This window comes from Mustela erminea, chromosome 1 (assembly GCF_009829155.1).
Source record: "Mustela erminea isolate mMusErm1 chromosome 1, mMusErm1.Pri, whole genome shotgun sequence".
NCBI classification, from domain to species: Eukaryota; Metazoa; Chordata; class Mammalia; order Carnivora; family Mustelidae; genus Mustela; species Mustela erminea.
Window position 1 is genome coordinate 26,327,231 of NC_045614.1, and position 16,544 is coordinate 26,343,774.

The 16,544-nt window shown below is 41.0% G+C and overlaps 1 pseudogene; it reads right to left on the reverse strand.

The window, feature by feature from the left end:
* Positions 1–11,918: 11,918 nt before the first annotated feature.
* On the reverse strand, positions 11,919–15,998 carry LOC116578688 (annotated as a pseudogene).
* Positions 15,999–16,544: the final 546 nt, after the last annotated feature.

The window sequence follows — 16,544 nt, forward strand, 5'->3', positions numbered from 1 at the left end:
GCCAGTTCCGCCGACGTGATCCTCCGGCCGCCGTCTCCTCCCGGACGTGGACCCGCGCGGCGAAGTCAACTAGCACATGCGTACTGAGAGACGGTCGAAGTCCCACAATGCTTCGATGGGTCACGTCCAATCAGATTATAGGCGAAACGCTTCCGTCCGGATAAATACATCCAGGAGGTTGTAGTCCTTACTTCCGGAAAGGCGCTCTATGCATTGTGGGTTAGGAAGTGAAGCCGGGTTCCTCCTGCCCTTTGAGCGTCCTACTGTTAAATACTATGCGCGCGGGGGATTCCCCGGTCCACTACGGTACACGTTTCCTGGGCGGCAGCAAACACTTGGCCTAGTGGAGAGGTGAAGATGGGCCTTGCTTTCCCAGGAAATAAGTGGTTAAAAGTTGTGCTGACATAGAGGCTGTGGCCTAGGCGCGTTGAGCCGTCCATTCCGGGTCATACTGAATATCCCTAATCCTGTGTCAAAACAAGAGAGCTCCGATTTAATGTTCATTGACTAGTGCAGCTTTTTAAGAGAAGCCGAGGAAGGATTGCGTTTCTTTTATCATTTCTCTCCCTGAAGCATGGAAAACTTAATTCCTTATGTTAAGAAAGTGGAAAGCCTCGTTCTAAAAATTTTTATCATCTTAATGTTTTTCTGATTACAAAATGAGGTATACGTCTTGTAAAAAAAAAATTTTTTTTAAAGCACATTCCCCGTAATTTCCTCCATATCCCCATATTTCCTTTATACCGTTGGTGCAGTTCAAGGTTAGTACCTTGCCCTACCTATACCCCTACCTTAGTTAAGTCATTATCACCCAACCTTAAGATCTAATTAAAAATTTTAACTGACTTGGGAAATACTTTCTTGATCTCTCTAGATGAATTACTCAGGCTCAAAGAATCACAACCACTCTTAATAGTTTAAATTTCACATTTTTAAAAATATTTATTTATTTGACGGAGAGAGCACAAGCAGGCGGGAGGCAGGCAGGGAGGCAGGCAGAGAGGGAGGAGAAGCTGGCTCCCCGCTGAGCAGAGAGCCCGATGCTGGGCTCGATCCCAGAACCCCGAGACCATGACCTGAGCCATAGGCAGAGGCTCAACCCACTGAGCCATCCAGGCACCCCTTCACATATATTATTGAGTTTTTCCCCCCTCCCACCCAACTTGTCTGAAAACGTATGCCATTTCTGTATGCCGTTATATTTCCTGGAGTTGGCACACCGTGATATTCAAGTATGGTTGAGTGATAGAGGGGATGGCTGACTAAACTATATTATATCCATAAAACGTAATACTATCAGAAATTAGAATAATGTAGAATTATAAATTCTGATGAAAAGTTCTCCAAGATACAGTAAGTGGAACATGCCGAATAATGACTAAGTACTGTAAAACAGTATAATAATGTAGATTTCCTCTGGGTATTTGTGTCTGTAAATGCAGAACAAGAATTTTTAAGTAGCATCTGCAATAGGGATGGTCGTTACCTGTTTAACCTGTTTGGAGGCAGGAGGAGGCCTTCCCAGGAAGTAATGGAACCTGGTTTTGGTGCAGTAATCAGAAGAACTTAATCTGTACTTTAAACATTTTACATTTAAACAGAAGAACTTAATCTGTACTTTAAAAATTTTGCTTTTATTGAAATGCAATAAAATACACCAATTTTAACTGTACAATTGTATGAATATAAACAAATGTATACAGTAGCATAGCCAACACCATACTTATGATAGCAGTCATTTCTATTACCCCCGAAAGTTCCCTTATGCTCCTTTGTACTCATCCTCTTCCCTCACCCCAGCCCTTGGCCAAACACTGATCCGTCACAACAGCTTTGCCCTTGTCAAAATCTCATATAAATGAAATCATACAATATGTAGTCTTTTGTGCATAGCTTTTTTCCCTCCTAGCATAATGATTTTGAGATTCATCTATGTTATGGCGTGTATCAATATTTTCTTTTTCACTACTGAGTAGTATTCCACTATGGATATACCAGTTTCTTTTATGTATTCACCAATTCAACAATTTGTAGACTTTGGGTTGTTTAAAGTATTGAGCTTTAGAGTGCCTCAGTGGCTCAGTCATTAAGTGTCTGCCTTCAGCTCAGGTCATGATCCCAGGGTCCTGGAATTAAGCCCCGCATTGGGCTCCTTGCTTGCTGGGAAGCCTGCTTCTCCCTCTCCCACTCCCCTTGCCTGTGTTCCCTCTCTCGCTGTCTCTCTCTGTCACTCTCTGTCAAATAAATAAATACAATCTTTTTAAAAATTAAAAAAATTGGGCTTATGAATAAGATTGAACATTTGAAGGGCACCTGAGTGGCTCAGTGGGTTAAAGCCTCTGCCTTCGGCTCAGGTCATGATCTCAGGGTTCTGGGATCGAGCCCCGCATCAGGCTCTCTGTTCAGCAGGGAGCCTGCTTCCCCCCGCCCCCTGCCTGCCTCTGCTTACTTATGATCTCTGTCTGTCAAATAAATAAATAAAATCTTTAAAAAAAAAAAAGATTGAACATTTGAGTACAAGTGTTTATATATCTGTATTAATTTATTTTTACAAGAAGTATTTATCCATGCATTATGTATATAATTTAAAAGTAATCTTTGACTTTGATAAATGAGTCAACCACTGTTTGACATACATTCTTCCATATTTTCCTCCCTGAAATACTAACATCTCTATATAAATGTTAAAGGGATTTTATATTGCTAAGCAACTCCTTTTCAATTTAATAATATACTATGGACATTTAAAAATATCAGTATTTATAGATTCAACTCATTCTTTTTTTAAAATATTTTATTTATTTATTTGACAGATCACAAGTAGGCAGAGAGAGAGGGAGAAGCAGGCTCCCCACTGAGCAGAGAGCCCAATGCAGGGCTCGATCCCAGGACCCTGAGATCATGACCTGAGCTGAAGGCAGAGGCTTAACCCACTGAGCCACCCAGGCACCCCAACAACTCACTCTTTTTAAGAGCTGCATTCAAGGGGCGCGTGGGTGGCTTAGTTGTTAAGGATCTGCCTTCAGCTCAGGTCCGTGACTCCACGGTCCTGGGATCCAGCCCTGCATCAGGCTCCCTACTCAGTGAGGAGTCTGCTTCTCCCTCTTCCACTCCTCCTGCTTGTGTTTCCTCTCTCACTGTCTCTGTCAAATAAATAAATAAAACCATTGTTTTAAAAAGCTGCATTCCTTTGTAGCTACATAAAATAACTTACTTAACTGATCTATAAAATTGTAAAACATGCATATTCTTCGATCTAAAAATTCCACTTCCAGGAATTTATGGTAATGAAAATTTTTCTCAAGTTTGTTATGTTCAGGGGCACCTGGGTGGCTCAGTCGATTAAGTGTCCAACTCTTTGATTTCAGCAGGGGCCCTGATCTCAGGATGGTGAGATGGAGCCCCAAGGTGGGCTCAGCTCTCAGTGCCTTCTCTCTAAATAAATGAATAATAAATAAAATAAATAAATAAGATCTTTTTTAAAAAAAAGTTTGTCCCATTCAAACAATGTTCATCATAGCATTGTTTGTAATGGAGAAACTGGAAACATCATTTTTTAAAAAAATATTTAAGTCACCATTTGCCTTTGCTGATCACTAATCCAGATATCCCAATTTTGCTTTTGCTACAATTTTATAAATTCACAAGGATAAGTTAAGACAGTAATTAGACCCATTGCCAAGATAAGTATTAATTGCTTTCTAAGTTCTATCCTAGGAGGTTCTATAGTTGCTTATTTCAACTCATGCATTCTGCAGGATGGAGTTGAATAAGAAAAATATGAAAAGTTTGAAAAAGAGTAAGATATTTTGTATGTTTGAAGGCCTTCTGAGTATAGCTCCATTTGGTAGAACTATACTTAAACTGTTATTTCTCAGAATGCCCTGGGCAGTCAAAAGGAAAAACTTTACTCTGGTGGACAATAAGGTAAAGCAATTTTGTATACTACACTAGGTTTATTCTGCCCTTTTTTTTTTTTTAAAGATTTTATTTATTTATTTGGCAGAGAGAAATCACAAGTAGACGGAGAGGCAGAGGCAGAGAGAGAGAGAGAGAGGCAAGCAGGCTCCCTGCTGAGCAGAGAGTCCGATGCGGGACTCGATCCCAGGACCCTGAGATCATGACCTGAGCTGAAGGCAGCGACTTAACCCACTGAGCCACCCAGGCGCCCCTATTCTGCCCTTTTTAAAAGTCCAGATATTCCAGCAATAACAAGCAAGATGAAATTAAATGTAATTAAATGTTCAACATTTAAAGAGCACCAGGAAAATGCAAAGAGAAAGCAATATTTTTTGTACTTAGACTTTAAACTTTTTCAGCAATTTAATAGAAATGTTTATTAATTTCTGGTGTAAAGCAAAATACTATTTAATTTTGTAATAACTAAAAGTCTATACAGTTACCTGAGAGATTTGCACATTTTCCTAGAATTTAACTTAAATGGAATTAAAGACTGTATCTTCCTTGAAAAGAACCTTCCTTTGTACTGGAAGTACATGTAATAAGTTGCTTACCAGCTGAGTAACTTAAAATTTCATTTTGGAGGCTTGTTAGATTAAAAAAAAAATCCTTGTACCCTTTAAGTAGCCTTTATGTCTTTTTGAATTTTATATAGAATTCCTTAAAACAATGTTCACCTGATTATATGTGTCTTCCCGAGTTGATTCTAATAAATTTCTCAAGACAAAGGAAAATGGGTCTCCTTCCTCATAACTACTTCCAAATCTGTTTAATTAAGCAAAATAGATGGAAGGAGTTCTCATGTCCATATCTAGCATCCAAAACCTAAAGCAAAAAATAAATAAACAAACAAACAAATACGGACAAAACAACAAATGAAGATGTCAGAGTAGATTTTTCAGATTTCCTTTTAAGTTATGCCATACATCAAGTAGCTAATAGAGGGTATAGAACAGGATGTTAATGGCCTACTGAAATGTCTCTTTTGTAAAGATAAGAATAATCAGGGTCAGAGAGGCTAAGTACCCTGCCAAGGCACCCATAGGTAATAAGCAGTAGAATTGGGATAAGAACCCATTTCTTGGGGCACCTGGGTGGCTCAGTTGGTTAAGCATTTGCCTTTGGCTTGGGTTGTGATCCCAGGATCCTGGGATTGAGCCCCACATTGGGCTCCTTGCTAGTGGGGAGTCTGCTTCTTCTCCTCCCTCTGTGCCTTTCTCTCAAGTAAATAAATAAAATCTTAAAAAAAAAAAAGAACCTATTTCTTCTGATGTCAATACTATTAATCAATATACTCACTGCCGTCTTTTTAAAAATGAGAAAATTGAGCCCCAAAGAAAAAAATTGTTATTGTTTATTGATCGTATATCATGTAGCAAGTCCTATACTTCATTTAATCTAACAACTATGAGCAAGGTATTTTGAGGTTGCCCCAACTCATGAACAATACACTACATTAGGTATGTTTCCCTCATGTCTGATTTTTTGGGAAGATTTTATTTTTTAATAAAATCCCCCAACATGGGACTAAAACTCATGACTCCCAAGATTAAAAGTCACAGGCTCTACCAACTGTGCCAATCGGGTTCCCTGTCTGGCTTTGGGTTTTTTGTGTTTTTTTGTTTTGTTTTGTTTTTTTAGAGTTCCTGCCCAGTGTGGGCCTTAAACTCACAACCCTTAGACTGAGAATCACATGCTCTACTGTCTGAGCCAGCCAGGCGCCCCTGGTTTTTTTTTTCATATGTTCCAGTTCCATGGGTTTAATAATGTAATGACTTTTGCTGATGTGTGTGTTACATTAGAATTCAAGCTTCTTAAGGAAACCATATTACTTCCTTTAAAATTTTCAAAGCACTTGAGTATATATTCTATAAATAGTGCTAATATGTAATAGCAACAACAGGTGTTACTGAGCACTTACTATATGCCATACATGCTTAATATACATTATCGCTTTATTCTTCTCAACAGTTTAATCTATGCCATTTGCTGCTCTCTTCAAGAATGGCTCAGCTCTGTTTCTAGGCCACAGTAGTGTAATTTTGTTTTACCTCATTTCCTCCAACCTCTCAAAACTCCATTTTTATATCATTCTCTAACTGTAATTCATCACTGAACTTGTTTGAAGCCCTTGTTCTCTGAATATTGTTATTTATCTGCAATAGTGGAAGAGTATCTGTGCTTCATCAGAGAATCTTGTCCACCCACTTTCTCCTTCAGAGAGGAGGGGAGTGGTGTGTGAATTCCCAGAGTCTTTGGATATTTTGGCCTAACCTGCTACCTCTCAACAACTCAAAGCCTCTGCCATGTAGTAAGAATTTTCCTTAGTTTCAGTGCATTTTATTAAGTCTTCTAAAAAAAGTTTTACATTCCATTTGATTTTGTGGGGAGGCTTGTATATCTGAATCTATGCCCTCATCTTTCCTAGAAGTCAGGGTTTTTTTTTTTTTTTTTTTTAAGATTTTATTTATTTATTTGACACAAAGAGAGAGAGATCACAAGTAGGCAGAGGGGCAGGCAGAGAGAGAGGGGGAAGCAGGCTCCCTCTGAGCAGAGAGCCCGATGCGGGTCTCGATCCCAGGATCCTGAGACCATGACCTGAGCCAAGGCAGAGGCTTTAATCCACTGAGCCACCCAGGCGCCCTGGGTTTTTGTTTTTTAATAATTTGGGTAAAGTTTATTAAAGTCAATACTTACCTACTTCCCCAATTTAAATTTACTTCTGCTGTACCTGCTTAATAAAGGTGGCATAAAGTTTATACATACCTTAAATTATTTTAAAGTTTCTTGCAGGAAACTTTAAAAATAAGGAATGCAACAACTTGATTAGTTTCCTTCAAAGTATTTACAGCAGTCACATTCCCAACTCCCAGAAGAACTGGTATTCTGGTTTTCTGCTGCTTTAAAGCAAAGTGATTTTATGGTAGATATATAGCCTAAGGCCACTAATTCTGCTCACATTTGTATTTACCACTTAACATTTATAAAAACTTCACAGTTAAAGAAATTATTAGGTAGCTGAAAGCTAAATGTCTGACTACTATGTACCATAGCAAATTAATGAAATAAGGTTAATTTCACAAAATCTTCCTCTCCTTGCCCAAATCTCCATCTATCCAGACTGTATAAATATTTAAAATATTTCACAATTACTGACATATCTTTCATGGTACAAGGCACAGAAATCAGTGAATTTCCTTACATAAAATCTTTTTCCTCCAAATATTAGATTTACTGATTCATGTAATCCTGTCTTCATGGTGGTTGAGACTGTTAGTGATTTAATCACCTAACATTCAATTCATGGATCTATCTAGTCCTCAACTGTTAACATGCACCAGAATTCCTTGGAAGGCTGTTAAACCAAAATTGCTTCAGACCCTTGCTTCCAGTCAAGAAACAATAGTTCTCAAAACACTGGGCAATGAAGGACAATGATTCTTGAGAGCAGAAAACAAATGCAGTGAGCCCTGAACTTGAGATTGTTCCAGTTTACAGCCTTGAGGGTATTTTTAGGCCACATCTTAGAAAGGGGAACATTGGGTAGCCTGGTGAACTCTTTGAGCTGAAAGTCTGGGGAAACCAAACTTAGGAAAGAATTCCAGAGAGAAAGGAGCAGAAAACCCTTATACAAAAACCCTTGTACAGATCTGTAGGAAGTTCACTAATCAGTGGAGCACTGATTAGCACATGCATGTGAGGAACTACTCAAAGCCAAGGAAAGAACCATCAGAAAGGATTAAAGGAATAGTGCCTGGGGTTGGTTGGGAAGAATGCCTGTTTCTATCAGCCAGATTAGAAAAACTCATAATTCATAAGATAGTAGCCAGAGTGCTCAAGAAGGTCTTGCCTCAATCATGAAGAATAGTTACTGCCAAACTGAGCATTGGTAGTTGGGATGCAAAATGATGCAGCCACTGTGGAAAACAGTATGGAGGTTCCTCAAAAGTTAAAAATAGAGCTATCCTATGATCTAGCAAGTGCACTACTAGTATTTACCCAAAGAATACAAAAATATAATTTGAAGGGCTACATGCACCCTGATGTTTATAACAACATTATCAACAATAGCCAAATTATGGAAAGAGCCCAGCTGTCCATTGACTGATGAATGGATAAAGATGTATTATCTATATACAAGGGAATATTACTCAGTCATAAAAAAAGAATGAAAGCTTGCCATTTGCATTGACATGGATGGAGCTAGAGAGTATTATGCTAAGTGAAATAAGTCCATCAGAGAAAGAGAAATACCATATGACTTTGCTTGTATGTGAAATTTAAGAAATGAAACTAATGTTCATGGGGGAGAAAAAAGACAGAGGCAAACCAAGAATCAGATTCTTTTATTAACATATAATGTATTATTTGTTTCAGGGGTACAGGTCTGTGATTCTTCGGTCTTACACATTTCACAGCGCTCACTATAGCATATAACCTCCCCAGTGTCCATCATCCAGCCACCCCATTGTTGTAATTGGCAAGATTTCTGGTTTTTTTGTTTTTTTGTTTTGTTTTTTTAAGAAAGAACCCATTTTGACTTGGGTAGGCATCAGGATTCTTTTTTTTTTTTTAAGATTTTATTTATTTATTTGACAGAGAGAGATCACAAGTAGGCAGAGAGGCAGGCAGAGAGAGAGGAAGGGAAGCAGGCTCCCTGCTGAGCAGAGAGCCTGATGCGGAACTCGATCCCAGGACCCTGAGATCATGACCTGAGCCAAAGGCAGTGGTTTAACACACTGAGCCACCCAGGCGCCCCAAGATTTCTGTTTTTTGGTGGCTGCATGATATTCTGTAATACACACACACACACACACACACACCCCACATCTTCTTTATCCAATTCACCTGTTGATGGACATCTAGTTTCTTTCCATAGTTTGGCTATTGTGGACATCACTGCTATAAACATTGGGGTGCATGTGCCCCTTTTGGGTCATAGTGTAGCTCTATTTTCAACTTTTTGAGGAAACTCCATACTGTTTTTCAGAGTGGCTGTATCAGCTTGCATTCCCACCAACAGTGTAGGAGGGTTCCCCTTTCTCTGCACCCTTGTCAACACCTGTTGTTTCCTGACTTACCAATTTTAGCCATTCTGACTGGTGTGAAGTGGTATCTCACCGTGGTTTTGATTTGTATTTCCCTGATGCCAAGTGATGTGGAGTACTTTTTCAGGTCTCTGTTGGCCATTTGGATGTCTTTTTTTGCAGATATACCTGTTCATGTCTTCTTTGCATTTCTTGATTGGATTATTTGTTCTCTGGGTGTTGAGTTTGATAAGTTCTTTATAGATTTTGGATACTAGCCTTTTATGTGATAAGACATTTACAAATATCTTCTCCCATTCTGTTGGTTGGCTTTTGGTTTTGTTGACTGTCTCCTTTGCTGTGCAAAAGCTTTTGATCTTGATGAAGTCCCAGTAGCTCATTTTTGCCCTTTTGTCTTTGGCGATGAAGAAACAGATTCTTGACTATATAGAACAAACTAATGGTTACCAGAAGGGAAGTGGGTGGGGGTGGGTTAAATAGGTGATGGGGATTAAGGGGGGCACTTGAGATGAGCACCAGATGATGTATGGAAGTATTAAATCACTAAATTGTATACCTGAAATGAATATTACACTGTGTGTTCACTAACTGTGATTTAAATAAAAACTTTAAATAAACTGAGCACTGCTTTGGACCTAACAAATCATAAAAGAACTGAAAGGATCAAATCATTTCCAAGTAACTTAACTGATTTATAGAACAAAGCTCAAGATTTATAAGAATACAAAAATATCCAATACCCAACAAGGTAAAATTCTGGCATCTAATCTAAAATTACCAGGTATGCAAAGAGTCAGGACACATGACCCATAATAATGAGATAACCAGTGAAACCAACTCAGAACTGACACAATGTTATCCTAAATATAAATAGAGACATGGAAGACATAAGATAGACATACACCAAGTTTCTAGAAATAAAAATTACAATGTCTGAGATGAAAAATAGACTAGATGGAATTAAATAGCAGATTAGACTATTCAGAAGACTAACGAACTTAAAGGCTTAGCATCAGAAACTATCCAGAATGAAAGACAGAGAGATAGAAGAGTAATAAAACAGGACAAAAACATGAAGAGTATCCATGAGCTGTAAGGGCATAACTACACTAAAATAATAAAACAGAGTTATAGCCAATAGTCCCACAAAGGAGATAAATGAGATAAAAAAAATAGCCCATTAATTCATAAGTAGTCAGATAAAAAGGAAAAGGGGAATAAAGAGGAGATTAAGACATAGAGAACAAATAGCAAGATAACAGATTCCAATCTAACCATATCAATAATCACATTAATTGTCAGTGGTAGAAGTACACCAATTAAAAGGCAAAATTTGTCAGATTGGATTTTAAAAAAAGCAACAACAGACTATATGCTATCTACAAAAAAAGTATCTTAAATATAAGGAACAAATAGGTTAAGAATAAAAGTATGGAAAAGATACACCATGCTAACACTAGTCAAAAGAAAGCTGAAGTTCTATGAATATTCAAACAGTGGATTTCAGTGCAAAGTATATATAAAACTTATAGTCAAGAGATTTCAGTAGACCTCTCTTAATAATTGAGAGAATGAGTAGGCAGAAAATCAGCAAGGACATGAACAGTGCTATCAATAAACTTGACATTTATAAACACTCCACCAAACAACAGCAACTGTTCTCAAGTGTACCTGTATTGTACCTGAGTTTTCGCATCGGAGAGACCACCAAGGAGCCAACACCGATGGATTCACACAAGGGTTTATTTAACAAGCTTAAGCTCGGGCCCAAGTATACCCGACACAGCGGAGTAGGGACTTAGATCCCAAGCTTAGTTAAGGCAAGGGTATTTATAGGTTCCTGTTACTAAAGCAGGGTGGGGGTTTCTGGAACCAAAGCAGGGTGGGGCTTCCTGTTACTAAAGCAGGGTGGGGGTCTCTGGAACTAAAGCAGGGTGGGTGTTCTTGTTACTAAAGCAGGGTGGGGGTCCTTAGAACTAAAGTAAAGTAGGGGAAAGTTCAGCCCTTAGGCACAGGGGTCCGAGATGGCTGCCGGAGCTAAGAAGGCTGTACTTATGCTACGGCTAAACCTGAGGTGGGATGGCCTTAATTTTTCTCGGCCTCCACACCTGAAACATTTACTAAGATAAACCATATTCTGGCCATAAAACACATCTTAATATATTTAGAAGGACTCAACACATACCGAGTATTTTCTTGGACTGCACTGAGATGAAACTAGAAATCAATAAAAAGATTTCTGGAAAATCTACAGATATTTGGAAAGTAAATAACACTTCTAATTAACCCATGGATCCATCTAAGAACTCAAAAAGGAAATTATAAGGTATTTTGAAATGAATGGAAATAAATACAAAATCTATCAGAATTTATGGGATGCTACTAAAGCAATACTTAGGGGGAAATGTAAGCACTAAAAACCTACATTAGAGAAGAGGAAAAGATCTCAGATCAATGACCTCAGCTTCCACGTTGAGAAACAAAAAACAAACAAAAAAAGAACAGCAACCACCAAAACAAAAAGTAAGCAAAAGAAAGACAACAGTTGTAATCAGTGAAAACCAAAATCTAATTCTTTGAGAAGATTAATAAAATTCATAAGCCTCCAATATCAGGAATGAGAAAGGTTCTCATCCCTATAGTTCCTACAGATAGTGAAACAATAATGAGAGAATATTATGAGTAATTTTATGCCCATAAGTGCAACAGCTTAAATAAAACTGGCAAATTTCTGGGGCACCTGTGTGGCTCAGTGGGTTAAGCATCTGCCTTGGTTGGGTTCAGTTTATGATCTCGGGATCCTGGGGTTGAGCCCCACTGTTACAGGCTCTCTGCTCAGCGGGGAGTCTGCCTCTCCCTAACCTTCTACCTCTCCCCACTGCTCCCTCTACCTCATATACTCTCTCTCTCAAATACATACATAAAATCTTAAAAAAAAAAAAAAAAGAAACTGGGAAAAATTTTGAAAGACATAGACTACCAAACCTCATTCAAGAAGGAACAGGCAAACTTAACAGCCTTGTATCCATTTTTTTAAATTGAGTGTGAACACCTTTCCACAAAGAAAATTCCAGGTCCTAATGGCTTCACTGGTGAATATTACTGGACATTTAAGAAATACACAAAACCATCTTGACATTACTCTTAAAATTCACTCTCTGAGGCCTGATGCCTAAACCAAAGACATTACAAAGAAACTGCAAACTAATACCCACCAATACCCAACACAAAAGCAGAAATTCTTTGGTGGGAGGGGATTGGATTTTATTAATCCAACTGTACAAACGACCCCCCCATTGTCTGCCACCCCTACTTTCTTCTAAAAAGTACGGGGGTGAGAGGGAGAGATGGATTGAGTGGAAGACCGAACCCCTCCCCCCAGGAGCCACTTACAAAATGGAGGGGAGATGGGCCCAGGGAATGACATCACAAAAATAGCAACAGATAAAAGAGGAGCCAACAGAACCACTATACAACACAAAGCTGAGCAGGGGGAGGGGGATGGGCGAGGGCAAGGGGAGCACAAGGGAGATGAGACACTGGAAGAGAGAAGCCCAGAGGCTTCTCCCTTCTTTCTCACAGCCTCTAAAGCTGCTGGCTCCACCTGGACAGGCCAGTGAGTTCTGCAGTATATGTGTGTGTCTTCTCTTCCTGTGCTAGGGGCCCAAGAGAAGGGGCAGGGACCACCAACTCCTCCCAGGGCTACACCTGTGCCTGCCTTCTCTACCCCACTGAGGAATGTCTGCCAAGAGCTACAAGAGAGGTAGGGCCCCAGTGTCAGGCTTCTACCGGGCCCCAGGCCCATCTCTGACAAGCAGAAGCTAAAAAATAAAATATTAACACATAAAGCCCAGAGAAGAATAACTGCTACATCACCAGGCCCAATAAGACAGACTGAAAGGTAGGAAAGAGAAGCAAAACACATCCAGACTCTGGAGCACATTTCAGGACCATGGCAATGACAGTCCCACTGCCTCCCTCACCCACAGGCTGGGACAGGGATCCTTGTAACAGGAGATGAGGTATAAGGGCTCTGTGCCTCTTCAAGTTTGTTCAATCAAGCCAGGGAGGCAGAGAAATATAGGAGCCCAAATACAGCAAGTCAAAGCCCTGATGCCAGCGTGCAAGAAATGGGCAAGGCCTGGGAGCAGGGTACAGCCAGAGTCCAGGTCTGAGAACAGCCTGAACTTCAAATATTCTGGTCTGTCAGACCACGTATCCCAATTTGGGGCAAAAATATGGTCATTAAGAGAAAAGCCCAAGAGAGGCTGAGAAAGGGCTGGTGGCTTTGGTATAAGGGACGCATGTCTGGACAGCATCTCTTACCCACCGTCTTAAGGCCCCAAATCACCAAGAAACTGCCTCAGTCATGACCTCTCTTGCTTCTTCAAGCTGTTTGGTTCTTTAAGGTGGTAGGACTTGGGTCGGTCTTGGAGGAGGTGAGGGATGGGTAAGAAAAGGGAAAAGTCCCCATTTATTCCCTAAAGCTGTCTCCGAAACCCCATGAAAGGGATACTGCAGGGATTGGATCCCAACTCTTCTGGCGAGAAACCTTTAACATCCCTGCAAAAACTAAGGCTGTGGGGCTAGAGAGGAGGGTTAGGCATGGGTCCTGGGGTGTCCATCACTGGCACAGAGGAGACCCCTGCCCCCAGATCTTCCTCCAGCCTCTGTTCTGTGACAGTCATTGCCGTAGGCCTTCAGAGACTATAGCCGCCACAATGCTTGGCTCAGCTTTGGCGTCCTGGATCTCTGTAGATTGCAATACATATAAATAAGTTTCCAGAAGACTGAGCAATCCAGGTTCTTTTGCATGCCCCCCTCAGTTCTTTCTCTGCCCCCAGGAGCCACTGTGTTTCTGCCCCATGGGGATGGGAAGCCATTGGAAACAAGGACCAATAACTAGACTTGGAAACCATCACCCTCGCCAGTGTCACCCACTGTTAGCAGCCACCAGCTGCGCCACACCATCACAGATGTACAGACTGGATCTGCTAGTCCTGAGGCAGAGATCACAAGCCCAGATGGTGGAGACCTCGGGGGTCAGCAACCCATACATGCTCTGTCATACCTGTGCATTTGTGGTGGAGCCACTTCTTGCAGGAGGCCTCACACAGAATGGTATGCTGGCCATCACTCACCTCATTGCAGCAGGCACCACATGGGTGTACCAGGCCTGGGGGAGGCGAGGCCCTGGGCACCCACCTGCCTTGCTGGGGGGCGGTGCCAGGCTGTTGGGATCTAGAGTTCCCCCACAATGCTGTTTGTGGGGGAAACTGGGCTGATTCCCATTAAGAGCAGCAGCTGGGGAGCCTGAGTGAGGTTCCTGGGGAAAAGCACTGAGGGCAGGTGGATTCAAGGGCTTTTCCCCAATCCTAATCAGGGCCAGGAAAGCCAGGGTCTGGACTAAGGAGGAACTTGTATTGGGAGGCAGGCAGGGAAGCCCTTGACGAGATCTGTGGAGGAGATAAAAAGCTCCTGGCTGCATAAAGTGTTAGGGGAGAGAAAAAAGGGAGCAGCTCCCCTCTGGGAGTCTGTCCCATGGTGGGTGAGATCATGGGGCCAAATCCTCCACGTGGGCCTGGCATCATCTGCCTGCCAGGAGGGCTGAAGTTTTGACCCAGAGGCTGGTTGAGGGGTTGGCTAGGAGAGTTCATGTTGCCTGGGGGTGAGTGTCAGGGCCCTGGGTGTGGGGTGGTGTTTATGTTGAAATTAGGGCCCATGGGGTTGTGAGGGAAAGGGAGGTTTATCAATGAAGAAGCTGGAGACATCCTCCACTCCCAAAACCATAGCCTGGGAGTAGCTGGCCGCCACACCCCCTGTACACAGAAGCTTCCAAAGGGGACAGGACTGCCAAAGAAGGGGGAGTCTGTGCCCCCTATCTTAGGGGCTCTGAAAGTCGTCCTCAAAAGGATTGGATGCAACCAGGTGATCCACCATGGGAGTCATGCATGGTGCAAACTCCATCAGATATGAGTATGCAGGGCCCGGAGTATTTGACCTCCTTTGCTTCTTTTCTGGGCTCTTCATCTGCAGATCTGCCTTGTCCTGCTTCCTCAGGGTGGTAGGTGGAGCAGGGGTGTGTGGGGGGCAGCCACTTCCTACCAGCTTGTCAAGGTAGGCGTGGCTCTGAGGTGGCTCTGGTGGCAGGGGCCCAGGGTCAGTGTGGTGGGGGACAGACTCATCCTTGGGGGCACCATCCCTGGGAGGGGGATTAAGGTGCCCTCAAGGAGTGGCCAGGCCAGGTAGCAAGGCGAGGCGCCCAGTAGAGTGCCAGCCACCCAGTCCCAGGAATGAAAATTCTAAGCAAAATTTTAGCAAATCAAATCCAAAACTGTATTAAAAGGATAACACATCAAGACCAAGTGGGTTAATCCTAGGAATACAGTTCGTCTAGAATTCAAAAGTCAGGCAATGTTAACATACCAATCATGTTCACAAACTCAGAAAGGAAAACCATATGATCGTCTCAATAGAGCCAGGAAAAGCATTTAACAAAATCCAAAGCTGTATTCCTGATCTAAACAAAACAAAACAATAACCAAAAAACCCAGAACAAAACCAAAAACCTCTCAGCAAACTAAGAATAGAAGACTTCATTGACCTGATAAAGGACATCTACAAGAAAACCTACCGCTAATATTATACTTAATTATAAAAGGCTGAATGCTTTCCTTTAAGATCAGGAACAAGACAGATTTCCACTCTCACCAGCGCTATTCAACATTGAATTGGAGACTCCAGCCAGTGCAATCAGGCAAGAAATATAAATAAAAGCCATCTACTAGAAAGAAGTAGTCTTTGTTCAGAGATAGTATAATCTTCTAGATAAAAAATATGATGGACTCTATTAAAAAAAGTTACTAGGACAAGTTAATGAGGTTTTTTTAAGGTTGTGGGATACAATACTAGTATACAAAAGTAACTAACAGTATTTTGAATTAAATTTTGAATGGAAAACTGAAAATTTTATTTTATTTTATTTGTTTAGAAGATTTTATTTATTTGACAGAGATCACAAGCAGGCAGAGAGGCAGGCAGAGAAAGCGGGGTGGCGGGGACGGGAATCAGGCTCCCTGCTGAGCAGAGAGCCTGATGTGGGGCTTGATCCCAGGACCCTGACACCATGACCAGAGCTGAAGGCAGAGGCTTAACCCACAGAGCCACCCAGGCACCCCTGAAAATTGAATTTTAAAAATAATATAATTTATAACATCAAAAATAAGACAGGCTTAGGGATAAATCTGACAGAAGATGTGAAACATTTGTGCCCTGAAAACCACAAAATATTGCTGGGAGAAATTAAAGAAGATATAAATAATGGAGAGATATATTTTGTTCATGGATCTGGGGGCAAAATAACTAAGATGTCATTTCTCCCCCAATTTATCTACAGATTTAACACAATTCCAGTCAAAGTCCCAGGAAGAATTTGCATAGAAATTCATAAACTTCTGCTTCTTCAAAAGATGCTGTTATGAAAATGAGAAGATAAGCCACAGACTGGGGGAAAATGTTTGCAAATCATATATCTGA